The following is a 7,169-nucleotide window of genomic DNA, read 5'->3' as shown; positions in this document are numbered from 1 at the left end:
ATCTAATAACTCTTACCTTTTCTTGACACAAATAAATGTCTAAAATCCGACTATACCTTACTTTTAAGTTTCCCGGAAATCCATTCTGCTCTCCTTCAGTATTTTTTTATTTTTTCAAATTTTTTTTAATTGTGAATATAACAACCTTATGTACAGGATTAACCGGTTTTTGCTTCTGTGCAGTCAGGCAGAGAGGTTACATGCTCGTACTCTTGTTGAGGTATGTTACATCGAAGTCACTTATAAGGCGAATTACATTTTTTTTTAGATTAAAGCCATTAAGAGTTATTTTAACATGATATACTGTACTGTATAAGAACATAAATATGGAAGAACATAGGAGTTACTATAGCACAATATTATCTATTTACATGAGAGTGCCAGCTGATTAATTTTCGCACTGTTAAGCACAACAATCCTTCTTCCCCCTTTCTTTTGGGGGGGGGGGGTGTCACTTTTATGCTGGAAAGTGGATTATAATGCAGTCGCCCTGCTCAGCGAGGAGTTGATTCCGTGGATTCCAGTCTTGGTGTAAAAGATCTAAAGTGTTGTTTTGCCTATGGTGGTGATGCTCGTGTAGGATCCGACTTCTCACCTTTTGTTTGAAGGCTGCAAGGAGTTGGTCAGTTGCTCTCTTTGTGAAGTTGCTGTGCTGTCTGGTCTTGTATGTCTGAGGTAGAAGTTGTATATTACCGCTTTCGCGGTGATGAAGAGGTAATTGCAGAATGAATGGTTATTTGACTCCGCATGGACAAGATTGAAATACTCCTCTTCTGTATGAAGACTACCACAGGTGAGAGCTGCCGTTTCCCGAGACAAACTGATTAATTGGGTGTTGACTGGGCATTCCAAGTAGATATGCCGGACTGTTCCTAATTGGTAGTAGAACAAGCAGTTATCTGAGTTTGAGTTAAAATTTCGTAATATAGTAGGAGTGGGTAATATATTGTGCCACATTCTCACTGAATATCTGCGTCAGGTTTGATGGCTCTTGTGCGATATTTTAGGTCCCATTGAAATAGTGTTTGATCAGATGATGCAGGATTTTCCATATAGTGCTTTGGTTCGACTGTTTTGTTAGAGTGCTGTAGATTTTGTTGGTGTTGCTGGGTGTAAGTTTCTCCCATGAGTTATTGGTTTTTATCAGAAATATAGGCGCTGGATCTTCTGAGTTGGGAGGGCTAAGCCCCACTTCGGTTATGCTATCAGGCATAGCGGCTTGAAAAGCGGCCTTTACAGTGTCTATCTGCTCAGACTCATTTCCATATTCCAGGTTTTCGAGCAATTTTGGAAAGCGCCAGGTGAGGCTTGGAGTCACCCAAGATCCTCACGCTTCGCCAGCTCCATGGAGGAAAGAAAAACTCTTTCTGAGTGATCGGGCTTCTTACCATCGTGTTGTGGAAGATGGGTTCCATGAGGATTTCAGTAAAATGTTTAAAAATAATTTCAATAATTTTTAAACATTCTAAAAAGTATATTATATACCTTTAATTGCTTTATATCATCTTGCTATAATAAATTCTCACGCAATTAATCGACCGTGGGAGGAGAGACTGCGAATTAATCCACCGTGAGATGCGGTGATTGATTTTATATGAGATGCCCATATAGGGTAACGGATAGCAATGCTGAACCAGTGAAGTTTAACTGAGGTTCGGCTGTTGCTGTTATCCTGGGTTAATGAGTTCGCTCTCTTAGGTTTTGCCCTAAGGGAGCACTTTGAGTCTCCGGCGAAAGTGTTCTCCGGCACGGCCCGCTGAGGGGTACTTGCCGGTGAATTATTTTCCTCGGAATATGAGTGGTTCTGCTCGGTACTCGAGTTTCACTGAGTAGAACCAAAGCTGAGATTTGGACGGTCTTTCGCCTACGAATGAGTGGCCTAGAGATCGTCCGATATTTTTGAGATATCACCTTTACTTACACATACGGTGATTGATTCATTCAATCCAATACTCTTGGAGGGTAATGGATGGCAATGCTGTAGCCAATGAAGTTCTAACTGAGGCTCGGCTATTGCTGTTACCCTCCTGCCATGATCAGAGCTTTAATTGCTCATAACACCTTATCCCTACACTGTCCTCTACAGATAACGGGGAAGATGAAAAGCATTCTTGCTTCGCCCCTTTAAGCCAGTCCTTATAAGGACTTGTGTCATTAAAATGTGTGCTAAATTAGATGGGGGATCAAGACATGACACGATATTTTCTCTCACACTCATTGTAAAGAAAAGACAGAATCTCTTCTTTTTTTTAAATGTGAAATTATCCTACATACGGAAAGCTGTAATGTACAATTTGACATTATGATTGGGATAAGGTTACTTCAGATCTCGAATAAGCAGTGTGATGATGTATATAATTAAAAAAAAAAGAATAGAAATTTCTAAAATGATTTCTCTACTATTTTTTTAAATGATTATTAGAAAGCATCATTACTTTCTAATTACCAATAATAATGAGTTTGGGTACGTGATGATGAATGCAATATTAACGTAAAGTCATTGAAAACTGGTTCTGAGATTATCCTTATTTTGATGTCGATAACAGCTGAAGTAAAAAGAAATTTTCCTCAAGAACAACGGGTTATATTTGATCAAGATGATAAGTAATTTCCCCAATATTACTTCCTTGTAGATGAGTTGCGCATGCAATGCTATTGGCTAAAGTAATAAGAACAATAATTTCCACTTGTTTCGATAATCATCGACTCACGTACTATATAAACAAATTCCTTCTCTTTGGCTTTTTTAAATGTGTTCTGTTTCACGTAAAAATTCCAAGGAAAATAATTCAACGTTCATCAAGAGCAAACCTTTTGTTGTAAGTATACTTGTTTGATAAATCTTTCTCATTGTAAACATTTAAGTAGATATTTGTTCATTAACATTAACAATTCTGGCTAGATGGGTGAAGCAAAATTGCTTTTCATATTCTCCTTTGTCTGTAATGAAAGAACTTTGAATGGAGTGTTTGTGAGTCTATATGCTCGCCCAGTGAGGGCAGTGAAGTTAGTTGTGTTCAGCTGAACTTAAGATAGATTTTGATCTTTTATATTTGTAATTTTCTGCTTCATTATATTCTGAGGCTTCCTTGATTAACGGGTTTGGATGGTTACTTGTCTTGGTAAAGAACGTCTCAGCTAGATTTATTAGAAGGGAAAAGATATATGGAATATTAACTTCTCTATGGAAGTTAATATCTGTATGGAAGTTTATCTAGGTGTTTCTTATAAAGCAAGGGGTATCCAGAATCATCCTCAGGCACTTATTCTGTAATCTCTAAAGTTTTAGAATGTTTGAATTCGCGGTGTGGCTCCACGCTGGGGAAGGCTTAAATGATGACCGGTCGAATTACCATCTTGTAAATTGTTAATTTTGTTTGGTTTATTTTGTCTGTTGATCACAGGGTAGAGCTGTGCTAAGACGTTGGATGTCTTTGGGGTAATGTAACTAATATGTTTGCTGAATAGGAGTTTACTATCAAGAATCACTCCAAGATATTTAACTTCATTCTGCCATGGAATCTTTATTCCCAATAAATAAATATCCTCCGTCATATGGATTTTCTTTCTAGTAAACAATATAGCTGAGCTTTTCTGGGGGTTAACTTGGATCCTCCAGTCTTCCATCCACTTTTCTAAAATGTGTATGCTGGTTTGGAGTCTTTTAGTTACCAGTTGTGCGCTCAGTGATCTTGCCATCAGTGCAGTATCATCTGCATATAATGCAGTGAATGTTGCTCTTGGGTTCAAAAGGATGTCCGCTACATAGATTGAGAACAGGAGAGGTGCTAGAAGAGATCCTTAAGGTACGCCTACCGAGATCCTGCGTCTGGTCAAAACAGTATCGCCGACCCTGACCTGCATATATCTGTCTTTCTGGTAAGAATGTATTATTTTTATTAACTTGACTGGCAAGTTAGATTTTATCAGTTTGTAGAGAAGGCTTGATGCCATACTTTGTCAAACGCCTTCTCTGCGTCGATGAAGATGGCAGCTATATAGAGTTTCTAGTTAAAACCTTTAGTAATGATTCCTACCAGCCGGTGCACTTGTTGAGCTGTACTATGGGCCTTACGGAAGACGAACTGTTTATTACGCAAAATTCCTAACCTATCTGTTTCTGCTTGGAATCTCGAGAGGATCACTTTCTCTGTCACCTTTCCGAGGCTGGACAGTATGCTTATGGGTCTGTAGCTTTCGGGAAGGTGAGGATTTTTTCCTGGCTTCTTCAATGGCATGATGGTGGCTGTTTTCCATGTAGTAGGGAAATGCTGGAGTCTAAAGATGGCATTTGTAATGTTGACGAGATGGACTATGGCCTTTCTTGGAAGTAGGTTTACTATTCTGTTAGTTATGCCATCCTATCCTGGAGCTTTTTTGCTGTTTAGATGGGAGATGATATTTATCATTTCTGCCGGATTTGTAGCAGTGATATGTTCGGAGTTAACAGTGTTCTGTCTTAAGCTTGTCCTAACATGACCATGAATCTTGTACATAAGGTTGATATTTAGATTTGTATAAGATGGATTGCACTGAGATTCTAGGTTATCTACTAGTGCTTCGGCTTTCTCTTCATCTTTGTGAACTATCCCTTTCTTGGTTTGTATAGGGGTATGAGTTGCTTTTTGGTGCGGATTGCTCTTAAGAATTTCCATACAGAATGATCTTCAGTATTGATGTTAGCCAATTTGGACCTGCCTGTTTAGATTATTCAATACTGTTTCATCTTGTGGGGCTCTGGTATTGTGGTATCTCTTTCTGGATCTATTTTTTGCTCTGATTAGCTCCATGATTTCTTCAGGGATACGGTTAGTTGGTGGAAGACAGTGGATTGTCTGACTGATTCTATTGCTTTCTGAATTTGTATGGTTAAGTTATTTACTGCTGTGTCAATCTCTTCCTTTTTACTGATATTGGGCACCGGACCAAAATAATCGGGAAGAACCTTGGCTAACTTGTCCTATGGTATGAATGTGTGCAGAGGAGAGAATTGATCTGATGAACCTAGATTAAGCACTATGGGCTGTTGTCAGAAGATAATTCGTTGACTGTTTCCAATTTGAATTGGTATCTTAAATTTTTAAAGATGACAATGTCTAGTTCATCCGAGCTACCTGAAGGGCTGAAGTGGGGTGGGCTCGGTTTCATTTCAAAATAACGTGTAGGATATATTTTGCATGAAGAATTGCAAATGAAAAAGCTTTGCGCAAGATGGGTGCCGCGCTTGCTGACAGCATGAAAATCTCTGAACAGTTCTTGGAGCGTTTTAACAAGAATAAAACTAACTGATTTTATGCGTCGATATTTTACTACGGATGAGACTTGGATTCACCATTACACACCGAAATCTAACCAGCAGTCAAATCAGTGGACAGAAGCCGGTTGCACAGCGCCAAAGAAGACAAAGTCGGTTCCATCAGCAGGAAAGGTCATGGCATCGGTATACTAAAGGCATTTTTTTCTTATTAATTATCTTGAAAAGGGTAAAACAAGAAGGAGAATATCATTTCTATCTTTTAACAAGACTAGACGAAAAAATTCGTGAGAAAGACCCGGTTTGCTGGAGAAAAAATCATCTTTCATCAGGAGAATGCACCTGCCCACAAAGGTGTTTTGGCAAAGGGAAAATTAAGGGATCTGCACTATGAATTGTTGGAACATCCATCCTATTCCCCAGATTTAGCTCCCTCTACTTCTGTCTCTTCCCAAAACTAAATATATATATATATATATATATAATAATTTTTTAACTTGGGGATACTGTATATTACGGTTACCAAGTAATTTTATAAGCTTGGTTATTTAACTCCTAATCCCAAGAATGCAAACAATTAAGTTTGCGCATGAAACGTAGTTCAAGTCTAAAGATGGTACAACACCAGGGCAACTCATTGTAAAGGTGGGTAAAGACAGAGCTTTACCCATATATATATATATGTATGGGTAAAGCTCTCTCTCTCTCTCTCTCTCTCTCTCTCTCTCTCTATATATATATATATATATATATATATATATATATATAATCCCTAAGACTTACAAGACAAGGAAAATTTAGTAGATTGGTTTAGCAAGTACACGAATAAAACAAAATGAAAGTTACCACGTGAATTATTCTAAACGTAAGTCTCTCTCGCATGAAAAAGAGAGGAAATAATGACATCTGGCAAGTTTTTGCTAATGGTAGTTATGGCAGTGATGCCAATATAAGACCAGCTGTATTTTACGCATGCGCAAATATTAACTTACTTCGCACTATACGAAAGTAACAGAAAAAACATTATAGTTACCAGAATCAAGAACTTCATGTTTTTTTTTTTTTTTTAGAATAAGATGTTTTTTTTTTAAATAACACTAATCGGCTTGAATGGATCGGTTTTGATACGCAAGGAAGAAGTTGTACATATTGCTTCTACACGCCAGCAAATTTTCGTAAAGTTATGTTTCTTGTTTTTGATTTAATTCACTAAACATTGACTACTATATAGTTTAGAAGAAGACTGAGTTGACCTAAATTTTACGGAAATACAAACTGTAAATAATTACATATACAACTTTGCTTGAATTGAACAGGTTATACTCAACAGCATTTGTGTTATAAGGAGTGTTGGAACCATACAGGAAATCAGTATTCAGTTGTGAATCATAACTTGCTGTGTGATTCGCGTATTTTATGCGAGAAAATAGGAACACGTGTGGTAACTAGCTGGCAGGAGCTTTATTCAGAAGGAAACATATAATCCGCTTTTTGGGATATTTGAAAATAAACTTTAGACAGCGATTTAGGATGCCTGTATTTAAAAGAAAGTAACTGAAGAAACTGATTGACTATCTTGACGAATTTTATCATTAAAAAAAAAAAAACTTTGCGTGAAAACAACGATTATTTTGTTTCAACATGCATTTTAGATTTACGGTAGGTATAGGTCTCAAAATGAAAACAGTTTAATTTTCGTAGATAAAATTATTTTAGTGTTAGACATAATTCATTTTTGTGCGTAATGCAACTATAACTGTATAAATATAAATATAAAATAAATAAAGCTCTGACCATGGCAGGAGGGTAACAGCAATAGTCGAGCCTCAGGTAGAACTTCGTTGTCTACGGCATTGTTCTTAAAAGAACTGGGCGATGGACTGAGTCCTTGACTCTTTATCCCGTCATCTGAATG

At 37.4% G+C, this 7,169-nt stretch overlaps 1 protein-coding gene across 1 annotated transcript in view; it reads left to right on the top strand.

Moving 5' to 3' along the window:
- The first annotated feature begins 2,696 nt into the window (after nucleotides 1-2,696).
- Nucleotides 2,697-7,169, top strand: part of LOC150093054 (very long chain fatty acid elongase 7-like) — a 39,897-nt gene continuing 35,424 nt past the window's right edge. The window contains exon 1 of the mRNA XM_090413837.1: nucleotides 2,697-2,819. The gene's annotated coding sequence lies outside the window, so the exon portion shown is untranslated. The remainder of the gene's footprint in view (nucleotides 2,820-7,169) is intronic.

The sequence above is a fragment of the Typopeltis vanoorti genome, chromosome 24 (genome assembly GCF_054136105.1).
Source record: "Typopeltis vanoorti isolate ZY-2024b chromosome 24, IOZ_Tvanoo_1.0, whole genome shotgun sequence".
Classification (NCBI taxonomy): domain Eukaryota; kingdom Metazoa; phylum Arthropoda; class Arachnida; order Uropygi; family Thelyphonidae; genus Typopeltis; species Typopeltis vanoorti.
The sequence above is the reverse complement of the archived record's forward strand: the minus strand, read 5'-3'. Positions and strand labels throughout refer to the sequence as shown.